Source organism: Myiozetetes cayanensis, unplaced genomic scaffold (genome assembly GCF_022539395.1).
Source record: "Myiozetetes cayanensis isolate MyiCay16 unplaced genomic scaffold, myiCay2020 scf1, whole genome shotgun sequence".
Classification (NCBI taxonomy): Eukaryota; Metazoa; Chordata; class Aves; order Passeriformes; family Tyrannidae; genus Myiozetetes; species Myiozetetes cayanensis.
The window spans coordinates 46,346,150-46,362,658 of NW_026086604.1; the positions used below are offsets into that span (position 1 = coordinate 46,346,150).

Sequence of the window (16,509 nt, forward strand, 5' to 3'; positions counted from 1 at the left end):
TTTTTTTTTTTTTTTTTAACCTAGAAATAATACACAGTCTTCCCTCCTCCCCGGATAATATCTTCTTTATGCTGAATGTTCAACTTTTTTTTTTTTTTTTCTTCACGCCTCTCGGTATCGCAGCGAGCATCTCCTGGTAGCGGCCCGGAAGGATGTGTGCCAGGCTCTCGCCCCAAGCAACCAGGTCTCCCTCTCCCAAATCTCCCTATTTTTGCTCGTTAAAATAAGAGCTATTCGAGGGTAAAAAATGTGACTCCTCCTTGAGTTACCCCAATCGTCAGGTGAAGCCAAAGCAAGCTGTGGGATGTGTCCATCCCAGCAGCTGGCGGTAGGCATTTTCCCTCCGTTTCTTTCTTATCCCCCCCCCAGCCCTCTTATCTCAGCTGTGTACAAACTGATATGGTACTTAGCAGGAAAGTGACTGGAAATTAAAATAACTTCGTTCACCAGAGGTTATCAGCTGGATATCTGTCATCATCAGTTTGTACAGAAAGAGTCATCGGCGGCAAAAGGCTGTACTAGAGCAGAGCCCGGCTCTCGGCAGCCGGCAGGCACGAGCCCTCCCGACAGAAACCGAGCCCAAACCTGCTGATGCGCGGTGCTGTCGTTCCTGGGGTAGGCACAGCTTTTCTTTCCGTCTTTCCAGGCAAGGTGAACGGGAGGTGAAGAATTTGCGGTGCTGGGGTTACGGTAAAACTCTGGCTGTAGCCATCCACTCTGCCGGCGTGGGTGAACCGATCGTGACTTGGAAGTTTTATTGTGCGCGTTATTTTTTGTCGTATAGCGTGGCAGAGGTTTGGTCGGAAAATAATCAGTTTATCGATAAACCGTTTCTCTATTAAATTGTACGATTAAAGGTTATGCTTCTTTCTTGTCAGGTGTCTTTAAATAATATCGTTAAATAATATCGGTCATCCTGCCAGGTTGAAGTGATTTTATTCTCTTTTTACTTTTAGGTGTGTTTTAGTGGGTTCAATATTAAATAGAAAACAAGCTTTTGCAAGAGAGGGCAGGGATTTGTTGTCTCCCAGCGTCCGGCTCGTTTTCCGATCCCAACTTGCAACGTAAAACATTTTCCCATGGTTTTTGCCTGCAAATGCGCGACAAGAGCAGGAGAAACAGCGGGAATAGATGCTTACGCCGCTTCTCCCTAGCTTCGGTGCTGCCACTGCAAATTTGTGTGCTGAAAAACGCCGAGCTATCGGCTTTAAACCCTGCATTTCCTTTCAGTCATTTGGATACCTCTTCTCCATTTAAACCCGAGGGTATTTCAAACACGTGTAAGGGTGGATATACTGCGTGAAATACCGTGAGAGTTTATTTCAAGCGACCGGAACATGCCGGTGCCCATGTAACCCCAGGGTGAGGAGTGGGGACCTGCCCAAAAGTTGAGGGTGGCTGTGAAGAAGAATGGCCGAGCTGGCCTGGCAGGCGCCTCTTTCCCTTGTCTCCAAACTGACCCGTGTTTTACACTTCAGGCGCCTCCGTTTTTTCTTTTTTTCTTTTTTTTTTCTTTTTACCGCCGATTAGCCTGTTTACGTTATAGCCGGGCTACAAGTTTCATTTTATTTCCTCCGATAGTCACGATAAGAAAACCCTGCTTAAACTGGGACCGGCGTGGGAAACAGTTTCCAATCACCCCTTTCCTCTCCGTTTTGGGTTTGTTCTCGAACCGCTCAAATCATATAGTCTCCGGTTCCTAACTCTTCATTGCGTCTCTCCTTTCCCGAATCCCACTCTTCTGACGTAACTTTCACCCCGGGGCTCCGGGAGGCTCTCAGGTATCTCCTGCCCCGGGCCTGGGTTAGGCATCCGGGGGTGCACGTGCGGGAGCATTTTTGCGGGCGGGGGGATGCTCGTTGTGGGAACACATCGCTGGGGAGGTGGTGCCAGCAAGGTAACCATCTCTCCTGATGGTTGTGGCCAAAGAGGGAAGAAAGCAGATTGAGAAAAAAAAGAGAAAGTTTCGTATCCAATTAAGGCAAATTCCCTCGTGGGCACTTCAGCCTCCCAAAAAAGGGCTGGGGGAAAGACATGTGCAAGTGCAGAGCGGTTTCTCCTTCCCCCACTCCCGGGTCTCTGCAAACGTGATCCCTTTGCAGGGATGCATTAGGGAGGAGGGGCAGGCTGGGTCCGGCCGCATCCCCGTCGCCCCTCGGTCAGGGCAACCCCGGGAGCAGCGGGCATCGCCCGCCGTGTCAGGCTGCGATGCTCCTGAGGCCCTGGGGGCCCGGCGGGTTCGGGTGTGAGGCGGTACGAGGGGTCACCTCGGTGACTATCGCAGGTTGGAGTGTATTCTTTTCCGAGACGTGTTTATGTAACTTAATGTACTTTAGAAACTGCTGGGGAGTTTAGGCCGGGCTGATAAGCACAGCGGTTATTACGGGCGACGTGCCGGCACCTCTCCGCCTCTCTTCTCCCCTTCGCTTATCCGCACTACTTAAAATATACTTTTATCAAGGCCACCCCACGATACGGAGGGTTTCCATTCCCCAGCGGCTGTGACATTGAAGCGGACTTATCGATCGGGGCACCGGCAGCGCTCAGGCTCGCCCAGCCCGGCGGGGAGCTGCCGGCCGGCCGGCTCCGAGCAGAGCTCACGCCCCCGCCGCAGGCACCGCGGCCGAAGCCGGCGGGGCAATCCGCATCCACCGGGAAAGAGCATTCCAGAGGGACGGGGGCCTTTGACATCACCCATCATTTCCACCTCGGGCCGGGCGGGGCAGACGCATGGAACTCAGGGTAGTGGTTAGTCAAACTGAGCCCCAAAGCAGCAGCGTCCTGTACACACCACAGAAAGGGAGGGGGCGGGCATGGCGAACGTGCCCTTTGCAGTAGATCAGATGTGTCCAAAGGGGAAGGGGGACCCACAAATTCTCAAGTGTGAGGAGGGATTCTTTTTACTTTCTCCGAAACTCCTAGCGAAGGGCTGCCAGGTGCTCAGAGGCCGGGCTTGAACTCCAGCCTGTCTTGCTGGCCGCAGACAGCAGACTTTGGGCCCGGCGGCTGCCCCGGCCCTGGGCAGGACGCCCTGACCAGGTTCCGAGGACCATTCCCCGCTCCTGGTCGGTGGTTCGGCTCTCCCCTGGGTTGAAGCCGTGCCCGGCGGCGGGGAGTGGGGCAGAAGGTTATTCCCCACTGCAGTAAGCGGCCTCCCCGTCACTGGTGACCTTCTGACGCGTGCTTTTGGGTGATTTCCACGGTCTTTCAACCCTTGACGCTCAAATAAGCATCAGGCAGCAGAGAGCCTACACGGACATTTATGCAATAGGTGTCCAATAGGTGATTTGTTTTGTTTGTTGGTTTTTGGTTTTTTTGGGGGGAGGAGGTTTGTTGTGGTTTTGTTGTTGTTGTTGGGGTTTTTTTAGGTTTTTGGTGGTGGTGGTTTTGGGGTTTTGTTGTTTTTTGTGTGTTTTTTAATAATGATCTGCAGCTTCTTTTTATTTGCCCACCCTGCAGTATCCGAGGTCTGGCTGGTTAATGATTTCAACCTTTAAAAAAAAAAAAAAGAAAAGAAAAAAAAAAGAGAGAGATATTTAAATCAATAAAATGCGCGGAGGAGGCTCCTGTTGCTGCGTAACCTGACTCCCGGAGCCAGTGATCCGCGGTACTCGCACGCTGAGCCCCCGTGGGGCGCATAGGACTAAGGCGATGCCCTACAGCTCTCGGGGTGGCACACGGGAGGCAGACGGGACCCACGCAGCATCCAAAAAAATTTAGTTATGACTTAGATGCTTCTGTCCTAAGGGCGCATACGTGCTTTGTCTCTTTCCAAACACATACAGGGGGACTTGGAAAGCGAGTTAAGGATTAGTTGTACTGTTTCTCGGCAGTTTTAAAGGTTTTTAAGTGTCGGTGACTAAAATGGCCTAATTTTGACGCTTTTATCAACGGGCACCTCAATGCCCTTACTACGAAGCGTTGGACCTGTGTTGCACTTATGCCTTGTGGTGAAGAATACTATATCTATATATATATATATACTATATATATATATATAACACTATAATTGTAGCCACCTCTTTCTGCACACAACTGCAGAGAAAAATCAAGTACCTCGACTCTGTGTGTGGATCGGCTTCTTGCACACCGAGAGACAAGGCCAGAAGGAGAGGTCCCCACCCCGTGTCCCGCCGCCTCACCGAGGGGGACAGGACGGCGGGAGAGTGAGAGCCACCGCCCCCGCCTCCTGGGGCCGCGGGGCGGGAGCTCGGCGCCCTCCCCGGGCCGGAGCCATGGGGACTCTTAGGATCACTGTTTTTTCCTGCCTGGGTGCTGGGGAATTGTTTCAGGGCTTTCTTCTGCTGGATCTGACACGAAAAGCCCGGGGAAAGTGTCTGGGTCTTCTTGCTGCGAGAAGTCGTCGTGGGAGAGAGGGATGGGGAGGGACGCAGAGCACGGCAGAGCCGCGCTTCTCCCCAGCGCTTCAGCACCGGGCTTCTCTTCATCCTCCCCTGTTCCCTGTCACGGATGTTAGGCAATACCAAATCCGATCTGCAATTAGCTATCTTACCTCCACCCCTATCCCCACAGCACAGGTTGCAGAGACTTCATTCTTTCTCACTTAAAAAAAAAAATAAAGAAAAGAAAAAAGAAAAAAACTACACACCAAAAACTCCTCACACTCCACACAGGCAAAATCCACCGTCACCAACTGCTCCCTGGGACGGTTGTCACCCCTGCCGCACTCCGTGAAAGAAATCGTTTTATGCATCGAAACCTGCCATACATACCCACCCCCCCTTCCCCCCGGCTTAGTTGTCTTCTTACTTCTCTGCCCAGGAAATAAAACAACCAAACAGAACAGACAAAAATCTTCCAGTGAAATGTTTTCCACAGGACAAAATGAATGCGTCCTCCTGGAAGCATTTTTCGGGAGTAATTCTGTTTCCTGCGTGTCCGTGCTGAGCTCTGGCGGGGCCGCTCCGTTTCTCTTGGCATCGTGGCAGCCTCTCGCCTTCCTTTTTGTAACCGCTTTTCTCACCATTTATCTGCTTGACTGAAATGTCTGAGACCAACTGCAGAATAATAATAATAAAACTCCCAACAACGACATTCGCAATCTTAGCTAAGTAAATCGCGTCCCTCCATCCGAACTAATGATGTTTTCACTTGTTGCTTTCGTGAGAAATGCCAAAATTTGAGGACTTTGTTCCTGCTTGGAATGAAAGTTGATTTCTAAACGTTAAAATAATATCTTCCAGAGCGAGTCTGACCAGTTCTATAAATGAAAGCGCTACTGGATTGGAAAATCAAATCAAAACAACCACATCACAGAATCAGAGATTTCAGAGTTAGCAGATCGGGGTAATTAGATAGCCTATTAATAGCCTTGCTCCTCACTGCTATCAAAAGTAAGTGGATGACTCCTGCCTTCGGAAGGTATGCGTTAAGCATGCCACGGGAGGTAGGATGGAGACCAAGGAGATGGGGAGAGGTTTCCGACGAGACGTGTGGGGCCCCACCGACAGGCAGAATGGGTGTACCCTCCTTGGTTTTGCTTGTCATCCCCGCAGACCCTGGCTCTTCCCCTCGTTTGATAGATGGAGGTGTCGAAGGCAGCCGCGGAGGCAGTTCCCCGCCGGGCGGGTCGCATCCCCATCGGCCCGAAGATAAGCGATGCTGCTAATTCACCTCCGGGGACGCGACGCCGTCCTTCCCCTTTTGCTTTTCTTACCCTAGGTGTTAATGGCTTAGCGGAATAGCCTTCTATTTGCAGTTAAAAGTATAAATATATACGTTCGCCGTGGGAATACCGCAATTCCATTTCGTTCATGTAATCACTGGCAGTGTTTATCCATTTCGCTTAAGCCTCCAAGACCAAAGAGGGCGTGCAATTAAGTCGCACTTTTCAATTACTTTAGGAAAAGATTGGTTTTATGCAGCCGTTGTTGCTGCTCACATTGAATTTATAATTCAATATTAAAGGACACCAGTATTTGCAAACAATAAAAAGAACAACTAAAAAGCCGATTATCCCCAAAACTAGGTGCTTACAATGTACTGTTCCCCTGTCATTACTGACTGATTTTAAAAGGTCACAGATGACTGAATTTTTAGAAGTCCAACGACTTTCTTTTAATTCCACTTAGATGAGCAAGAAATAGTGTAGTCTGATATACAAAAGGCTTTTTTCATGCTGTTATTTCTTACATTTTTTTACATACAAACACTTCATTACCTAATTTCTTAAATTATATTTCTTAATGGACATAATAGTTTCAGTATTACACATGGAACACTGTAACAAAGTAGATAGGTGTAATTCTGATGTTACTCGGGTTTGAGGTTTGGGGGGGTGGGGGTTTTTTTGTATTCATAATGTGGATAGAGATAGCAGCCTTTTTCTGAAGTAACAATCCTCAGAGTAAATCAGTGTGATGGCAGGCTGTAGAGTGACTACTATTTCCAAGGGGTAAAAAAAAAGGACCTCCACACTTTCAGTAAACTCTGAAGATAATGCCATGCAACAGTATTACAGGATAACTTCAGAGGGTTGCTGCATCCATCAGTAACATGGGTGGTATCTGGATCATGCTTTTAGCGTTTGCCAATGACCATTAAACATAAGTTAAGCCACACACAACTTTATTATTCACCTGTGAAATAATGCAAAACCAAAAAAACCCCAAACAACCCAGTTTTACTATAAGTTCGCATATTATTTTCAGCAGTGTATTTGCATTGTAATGTTACTGTAGGTTGTTTTTTCTGATAGTGCATGTGAAACAGGGCTTACAAAGAAACCCTGCTTCTGTGCCTCTGCTCATTTCTCCAGATACTAGAAATGTCTAAGGCTACTCATTCAGCAGGAATTTGTCCCACGATAACTTAAGCATGAAGAGTCAGTGCCACAGACCTCCATGGAAATTCCTCATGAAGCAATAAACCTTGCTAATGGATCTGTTCTGAAGTTCACAACAAGAATTGCCACCTGGCCCTTCAAGTCATGGTTTTAACTAAACTAAGCTGGCTTTAAGCAGATTCTGTTAAAAACTCCAGGTGAATATTTGGTCAGCTAATGCCAAGTTTTCTGCTGTCACAGCTCGGAAGCTGTTGGTCCCAAACAAACCCAATCAGCACTAACTCAGCAGCTACCATAGTTCCTGTAATGAACTTAACAGTAAAGGTAATGTAGATGCTCTCTGTGATTTATGTCAGGCTCTGTCAGGTTTAACAGCACCTCTTTATGATGCAGATGTCGTGCTGTTGCATGGACACTAAAGATGACAGATCCAGCTCTATGTCCAGTACATCCTTATAAACTTACATTGTGTTTACTTCTGGGGCCCAGTAACCCCAGCAGAAAGGACAACAGCCAGCACTGACATCAGCGGCATCTCGTGGCACCACAGGTAAATCCAACAGAGGTGGGACTGTCAGAGCCTGGGAGTGCTGGGAGACGAAAACTCAGCAGTGCCTAGCTGGATTGAGGACTTTTCCCTCGCTACTTTCGGCTTTGCTCCAAGCACCCCATACATGACACCCTATGCAGTACCACTCCCCACAGATCCCCAGCTGGGCAGTAGTGACCACAGCTTTGTGTAGCACCACTTAAATGAAAGTGTTTCATCTTCTATACTAAGCCAAACTATTTGCCTCCAAAAAAAGCTCATATCAATCGCAACATTTCATTTTATCCAAAATAAAGTTTTTGTGCTGTTTTTGAATTATTTAACCCTTTAAAGAAAATCAACTTGGAATCAAATTAGCAACAAGGTTCATCTTGAGAGGGCAGACAAAGTGGTTTGCATTTTCCTCTCTCTTTCAGGTTGATAACAGGCTTACACCTGGGTAGGTAGGAAAGGTCTGTCATGTCTGGACCAGAAGCCAAGACCTCAGCTCCTCATCCCTGTTCAGCCACCAGAAACCACAGCAAAGCTTTTGTTTTGTGCTTGGTCAGCATGACACAGGCAAAGCAATAACCCCTGAACTGTCTGAAACTGCTGTCTGTACTCTGGGTTGAAATTTTAAAACCTTTTTTTTTTCTTTTTTTTTCTTTTTCCTTTTTTTTTTTTTTTTTTTCTGGAAAAGATAGAGTACAACACGAATATGTTTAAACATATTTCACTCATGGAACTGGGGAGGGGTATAATTCAACCTAAAACCAGAATTAATTCTATACTGTTATTTTAGTTCTTACTACCTATGAGAACAGTTCCTACTCATCTCACAAACTCTATCTGTGACCTGTGTTGTTTTCAAATCAATTTGGTTTTGCTTTTGATAGCTTCAACAGAATTGTTGAATGACATTTCCTTTAGAAGGAGTTTTCCAAAGAAATTAACCTAATTTCTGCTTGCAAGAAATGGAAACATGTTTTCCTTGTGCCTGCTTGGAACTACATGTACCTCTGAGGTCCAGAAGGTGACATATGTTTCACAAGTGTTTCCTTTAATAAGCATAGATAGGAGAAACTAATGATTGTGACCTGTAGCTACTGGAAGGTTAAAAATATTCTATACTGAACTATGCTAACCATAGCTCAGCATTTGGACCTGTGGAGCGTGGAGCTGGCTAGGTTGAGCCCATGGAGAGAACTGGAAAGCAAACAATTAAAGCTCAGCTGGAAAAGGAGGCCCTCTGAATTTAATGGGATTGGACCAAGTCAGCAGGACAAACCCTACAAGGGCTTGGCTGAATGCTAATGTGAGTATTTTTGGTTGAATTCTTGACATCGTCTGGTCCTTTTGGATACAGCCAGTGTTATTACAGTGAAGGTAGGATATGCTGGACATTTTGTTATGATTGGTGGTAGAATTGGAGAAAAATGGTAAGTGGATGGGAAGGGGAGAGAGTGATGGGGACAATCCTGTCCAAAGCTCTGTGACTGTAGCTAAGTAAACTGAAAAAATACAAAATATGGCCCCCAAATATCCTCTTCCTCAGCACAAGGAAGAAGTGCTGTCTTGGGTCCATACCCCCAAAGCAGGCACAAAGCTATGGCCAACAAACCTACTGGAGTTTCAGTGGCTCTGGCTCGCTCACAGGCTACCTTGGACCAACCCAACTCCTTGTACAAAAGCAGAATCCAGCACGCCTAGAATTGCACTTTACTAAGAGGAATAATGATGCATATCCTTTATGTTACTCAGCGTTACGATAATTCCCCATATCTGTCAGTCTGAATGTCAGAAACACACTGTGTAACAGATTAAATTATTTTATCAGTCCTCTATTTGGAAGGCAGAAACCTGCTGTGCAAAGCTCAAGAAGAAAATAAAATCTAGTGATGAAGGACCAGACTCCTGTGGGACTTTTGCTGGAGAAAGGCCCACAACAAGTTTACATGTTTAATTAGAATGCCGTAAAATGCAATTTCCTTTACATTATTACACTCCAATGTCAACCTTAGAATCACAAATTTGTTGAAAGCTGTGCAAAATAGTCTGTCTGTGGTTAGCTCTTGGTAATAAAAAAACGCAAAAATAAGTTTTTAAGGAAATATGTTAATAATTAAAAATAAATTTAGTGTTCTAAGTGAAGAGTACTGATGGCGCTAAAAAGGACAGTGAGTTAATTAGTCTTGTTGATGTCAGTTATTCATTTGTGGGCCATCAAACTATAAACCGAGGTACTTTATTGACTGCAATATTCACTGGATATGTGCCATATTATTCAAGCAAAACAATACACTGCAAAAACAATACAGAGAAGAGGTAATTTGTACAGAGTTCATGAGGCAATTATATTATCTAAATAAAAAACTGAGTCACTGTGCCCTTGGTTCTCTTTATTAAAAGAGAATTGAAGGATATACTAAACATGCTCAGAGTCTAGTAATTTAAATTTGAATCCTGCCCATACACCCAAGCACCCAGGAACTGGTGTGGTCCAGCACATGGATCATGAGTCCCGAAGAAGGACTTTGATGTGGGACTCAGGATACTACTTCATTTTCTGGTGTGCTGTAAATTAAACTACTGCCCCATTTTCCTGAGAAGAGCTTTGAAACTCACTCAATATCATAGAAAAACATTTACTAGTATTAATAACGCACACACACACAAAAGTACTTATTTCAAAAGAGGACAGCAGTTTGAAAGCTGTCTCTCTTTTACATGCTTTACTGGTGCAGAGCCTCTGGAGAAACGTAGCAGGAGCACTTGGATGCAAGTGGATGTGTTTCCTGTTCAAACAGAAGCAAATCACTGAGGTGCCTGAACAGAAGAGAGAACCAAGGCTTTGCATATGTCACTTACTTGCTCACAGAGAAGCTCATCAAAGCACAGAAATGACCACGGCCAAAACAAAAGTAAGTTGCTGAATTACTTTGTGAATTTCCAGATTGTAGTTGCACTACAACATGTTGAACCCTTTTCAAATGTTTTTCCTTAAACTTTCAATGCTGTTTAAGGAACATATAAGTATTTCATTTCTTGATCATGTAATGAACTTTATGAAATAAAATCTTATTTTTTTTTTAATCTCTTCTGATGTTTTTTATGCTCAGTTTACTGTGCATTTTGTATTTGAGTAGACTTTAATGCGTGACATCTAATCATACTATAGTAAATTGTGGAGGAGGAGGTTAGTATTCAGAATTATTATAAGGTGTATTTGTTTATAAAACAGGAAAAAACCTCAGTGTCTCTTTGTTTGTTTTTGTTAATAGTAATGCTGGCTTGCATATAATAATTTTTAAAATGAATGCTAAGAGGATCTAACAGACAGAATAGCAAATGGAGAGCCTGGGGTACCCAAGTCTGGTTTTGAATCAGGCAGGGAAGATATAATTCTGCTTATTGGAAGGTACAATTCTGTAGCACGTTGGCCTTGATGCAATCCTGGCTTAAGAAACCCTCTCCCTCCCCCAGGAGGGAATCTTCTGCCTGGAGGAGTCACTCCAGTGCCAGACAGTGCAGCAATCCACTGCCTTCTCCCAGTTGTGTTAATGAAATTCCTTGTGAGCCCACACTGGAAGAAAGACCATTGAAATGATTACAATTAAAAATAGCTCTCCCTCTCTTCCTCCCACAAAGAGTTTATTTTTAACTTCCATCACCTCAGTGCGCTGATTTAAGCACTGCTGTACACACAGTTGTTTTGGCATGACTGAGGAGGTGATAAACTGCAGGCCAGAGGTGGGAACAAACATCTGGGGCAGGAGCTGGTTGCAGCAGCTTAGCTGCCAAAGGCAATGTATCATGGGACTATGGTGTGATAGTTCATAGTATGAACTTAAACTTTGCCTTTCCTGTCTGTTTTCATAGCCATGAGGCATCTCTGCTCCAAATTCCTAGCACAGAAGTGCTGGACCAGTGTTGCTTTCCTACCCCAGCCTGGTTCATTTACATTAGAGATTTTCAGTCATGTGAGCTCTGTCCCTGGGAAATACAGTGCAAGTGAAGCCTCAGCTGAATCATGAGGCTTATATCCTTAAAGACATTTAGATGGCTAACTTTCAGTCCGTGGAAGGCTTAAGTGGACAGGGTTAGGAGCAGGCGTATGGTAAGTGACAACGCCTTGGACACAGGACAGAAGCCACCTAGGCTCACAGCCTTAAATGCTTTGCTTACATGCAAAGGATCAAGCTGTGTATGTGACTCAGGACTGAGTAAGAACTTCTGCCAGGTCATTTTGGCCAGGATTTAGGATTCTTCCATCTTTTCTTAAAGCACAGGCCATGACTCACTTGATGAAATCTTCTTTCTTATCTCTCCAACTTCCTGACATTTTATGGACCTCAGGCTGTGGTGGCCCTTTGATTTCTTCAGTCCCCTGCCTGTGATTTTTGTGTTTTGAGGACTTGAAAGCTACAACCCATTTTGAATTTTTGTTAACACCTATGTAAGCACTGGGGTGAACTTGCATAGACTTTAAGCATACAGGAAGTCAGATAATATCTAATCTTATACCCATTAGGGTAAAAGTGTGTCCCTAGCAGGTTATTAACCAATGCACTGTAGAGCAGACAACACAGTGCATCAGATAACCCATCCTACAGTTCCCTATATTAAAAACAATTATTTGACTGGTTCACATGTGCCAGCATCACAGCATGACATCATCTAGAACCCACTGAAGTCAGTGGAAGAAACACCAATTCAAGTAAGTTTGGAGGTCTCCTTTAATGCATCAGGTAACCTACCTCACATACACATCACAATCTGGCTTTTGAGCCTCCACCATGTTCACAAGCCTTTATTTTTCCTGCCAGCCTTAACCTAGACTAGGAAACCGGATGATTGTGTTAATCATGGTGACTGACACTTCTGGCAGATTTAAGAGTTCAGTGTCAAACCTTTCAATAAGAAGATCTTGTTTGCCAGTACAAGCATATGGCTTCTCTTCTGCTCCATGTGCACTGTTCCAGTCCTCCCTGAGGTCAGCAGACCTTCTTGTAATGCAAATAAATTTTAAATAATATGACATTGCCATGGCTGTAAAGGACCACTTCTGTGGCACTCTACTTTATCCTAATGTCATAAACAAAGTACCAAATGAAAAGTCAACCTTGAAAATCATCTAGCTCACAAAAGCATGATTTTGTGATGGAATGGAGTAGCCCAAGCATGGCTGGACCACAGAGACCTCCAATCTTTTAAGAACTCAATAGAGTTTTAGTCCATTGTCTACAGAGTTAGCCTTGGAACTATTTCTTCAAAGGGTCTTACTGATTTTGGTGACTTTACCTGTACTAGAGTGTTTTTCTGTTTATCTGTTAACCTCATTCATATCTTTTCTGTCCTCAATTCACAGACTGAACAACCTGTATGGAATATACAGAATCTACACACTCACTCTGGAGAGTGTGATACATGGCATGCAAAAAAATTTTTAAACCCCAGTGTATTTTCCTACCAATCCTTACATATCCACCAAGCTGAAAGTTATTTCAGAGAATACTGATGCTACTCATAAAAAGCCATTACTAAAGTCAGCCAAAATTTGAAGAAAAAAAACACCACAAAAAACCCCAGAAGGGCAGGCAGATAACTAATCCATTTTGGAGCTGTCAGGTTGTGACCTGTGATATGTTTTCACAGGAAAGGCAAAAATGAGGTTCTTTCCCAAATGAGGAACAATATGGTGATTTAAATAAAGAAGGATAAATGACGAACAGATAGTTCTGCCTGCACAGAAAACATTCCCAAGAAGAGGACTCATCTGACATAGTCATAGTGGATGGCTACAAACTGCCAGACAGTCAGTGTTGAATCTGAGCTCCCACTCCTGAACTCCCTGTCCTGGCTGCAGCTTGTGTAAAAGACTATAAGGAAGGAAAACCCATGGAATAATGAAGATGAATGCAATAAATATACCTGAGCCTGTCTACTTGTTCTAGTGGTTAGGGTCACTGCAGAAACACTGCAGGGCTTTAAGCAATTCTTAGTGATGAAGATTTATGAAGCCCTTTCAAAAACTTCATTAAGGGGTCAGAGAGATTTAAGTGGCCTTGCAAGCTCTGCGCTAAACCAAGAGATTCTCTTTGCAGAAACTCAGCCAAAGGCAGCAAGGGCAGAGCTGGCTTGCAAGGGCTCTTCACACACTCTGGCCTGGGAGGAACAATGCTGGGTACCCTATGTGTCTGGGCAGTACAGCATAATGCTGAAGTCCCAAGCAGGGTTGTGGCAACTACGATGGTTAAAGGAAGCTGCTTAGCAAAAGTATTTCCTCTGAATAGTGTTAAGGCCAGTGTACTCTGGTAAGCGAGCCAAGTCTGCATACACTGCTAGCATAACTTTCTTCTACCAGTTTCCCTTAGTTTGTCCAAAATATGGTAAAGCATTTTTTCGTAATTCAGACGTGTTTTCCTCCTTCTGATGGCAAGTACTGCCCAAACCTCATAAAATCATTGCCCAGAAACATACCTTCCCTACTGATGCCTCCAAGCAGTTGTTTAGGACTGTGATTATTTAGATATAAATAGCAGTGCTCATTAATCTAGCAATCACTCCCAGCTACGAAAATGCAAATTGGGTTGGCTTGTTTGTATTTTCGAGAGAGAGAAGGTGGTGGTGGTGGTGGTAGGTGGGAAAGGGAATGTTCCCCAGGTGCTGCTGTTTATCACCTTTTTGTCTCACTGTGAGCCAGGGAATGTTTCATCTGCACCCTGCAGAGCTTTGCTGGGCTCTGTTCCACCACCACTGAGGTGGGTGTGCATCACGCACATCTTGTAAAAGTGGTTCTTGGACTGACAGGTTGGGTCAACCCCATAAAAAAAGAATTCTGGACTTTTTTTTTTTGGTAGGTATACAGCAGAATAAGCTCTGGTAGCTGGCAAAGCCAGCAAATATTGACAGAAGAGATGAAGGCTGCTTTGATAGCTTCACAGGTAGAACTACCATTCCCTTTGGCTCGCTGAAGCTGCTGGGCCAGCAGGAAGCAGCCATGATGGAGCAGACCTCATGAGCTGTAACAAAATTTGGTGTAACCAAAGCAGCAAATCTACAAGAAGCTGTGTTTCAGCTGGACTGCCCACCTGAAGTGAACACCTTTTGCTAGGTGGCTTGTAACCCAATACATTGTGCCTCAGATGGAGTGTGGGAGGCAGTACACAGCCTTGGTGCCTAGCAAAGAGGAGAGGGCCTCCACTGGAGCTGAAAGGAAAGAAGGTAAAAAGAGAAGGACAGTACAGTATGGAGAAAGAGACCTGAAAAATCATGCAGCAAGAAGAGAAATGCTAGGCTGAACCCTTGAAGACCTCCCTCACCTCACATCCCATTCCTGGCAGCTGCCAGCAGCACATACTTACAGAAAACTCTCAAAAAATGCAGAATAAGGAAGCTCATCTACCTTTTTTTTTTAATTGTTATTATTATATCCAATATGCTAAGTACCTTTAAGTCTAAATGCCTTTAGCATCATGAATTGATGTGAGCACCTGAATTTTAGCAGTTTGTTGTTGGACAGAGAATTTAATAATGGAATCAATTTAACAACTAGTTTTCTTGATTTTAAGTGAGATTGTTCATACCAGTCTTCATTTAGGAACACACTTTTTGCATTCACAGAGCTTAAAACACCTGCTTTTTTACACTAAAGGGGAGGGATGGGGGGGAACCATGCCCTTATGAATTTGGCTTCTCAATGAGGTTTCATGGCAGAATGATTCAAGCCTGAGGTAGCCTCTACTAAGGGTTAAATTTACAAATGATGCAACATGTAACTCTCTGGGTGACAGCGCTATCTGGTACTACTTTAGCATCTATTAGAAATACAACACTGGCTATAGACTTTCCCAATTGAGCTGTAGCAATACTTCCCAAACACTTATTTGATAAATGATTCAATATTAATGAACAGCATAAGGAATTTTTATCTACCATTACCTCCATCCTGCAGTTTCTTACAGGAGCCTTACCTTGCTATCCTCATTTGAATACAATAATTTCTGGTGCATTCCTGAAGCTAGCAACAAAGTCAGGAGGTGTCTTCCCCTCTGCAGCAGCAAGCAGAGACTCAGGAGTGAGTGGATTAGGATTATGGCTGGCAGGAAGGAGAAGCCTCCCTCATGACAGTGAGTCACGAGATCTCAGCCTTGACAAGGAGAGCTACTACAGAAGAGCCAATTGTGTAATATCCCAAAGAAGAGCAATTAAGTGGTTTCATTGATAGGGCCTTTGCCTGAGCTACACACTACAAATAGCAACTTCATTCAGGCCATTTCAATGACACATGCTAGAGATAGGAAGATCCAAGATAATAATGTTTTGCCATGGCATTTTGGGAAACTGGGGATCAGGAATTTTTCCAGAATGGGAAGCTTGTTTTGCTCCCCGAAGACTTTGTTTTGATTTCAAGCACTGCCGACTGTGCACTGTTGTCGCATTGTTTAGATACCTTTTTTATTGCTCCCTTGATCGTAGGGCACAGGGAGATTTCTTCAGCAGACAAAGACTTTTCTGAGGCATATGCTATAACAGTGGAAGGAATCTACTCCAGAACTTCCACAAATACAGGGTTAGCTCACTGTATCTAAAAGTGGCTTTACATCAGGAGCATTGTTCTTGAATATCCAGTGGAAACTGGAGATACAGGGCAACAAAGGGAAGCAGTGGGCGGTTCAGGCACCCAGTGTCTGAGCTCCTGGGTGCCAGTGTCAGACCTGGGGGCTGACAGTTGCCTCCACAGCCCTGAGGTACAGCAAGTTTCATCTCTGTTGGTCATGTCTGGCTGCTACCCCTTGTGAGATGCTACAATGGCTCAGGTAGGAGAGCAAAGCTGTCCTGGGTCTGCTGTGTGTAAAGCGTCTGTCACTTCAAGAGGCAAATCCCTGACTTGTATGGTTTAGAGTAATAGCAACCTGGATGCTGTTATAGTAAAAGCATTTGAATGGCTTAATAACGGTGCCAGAAAACATACTACAGTGAAGTGTACCCTGATCCTTCATCTGCAGCCATATTCATAGTCTGCCAGAGTGGGAAATGTCTGAAGTGACAGGAATCCATGAATCAGGGGGCCATTTGCATTGTTGCTTGTTTTTCTTTTTTTTTTTTCCTTCATTTTCCACATGGAAAACAATATAGGTTATCATTAAACTTAGGGACTTTTGATGATCCTCAG

At 44.6% G+C, this 16,509-nt stretch overlaps 1 long non-coding RNA gene across 2 annotated transcripts in view; it reads left to right on the top strand.

Annotated features, from left to right (window-relative positions):
• Positions 1–377: 377 nt before the first annotated feature.
• The window catches only part of LOC126646015 (uncharacterized), a 34,150-nt gene continuing 18,018 nt past the window's right edge, over positions 378–16,509 (top strand). The window contains exons 1-2 of one of the 2 annotated variants that reach the window (XR_007630212.1): positions 378–615; positions 10,079–10,255. This is a non-coding gene — a long non-coding RNA (uncharacterized LOC126646015). The remainder of the gene's footprint in view (positions 616–10,078; positions 10,256–16,509) is intronic. The other variant, XR_007630211.1, reaches the window with a different exon arrangement.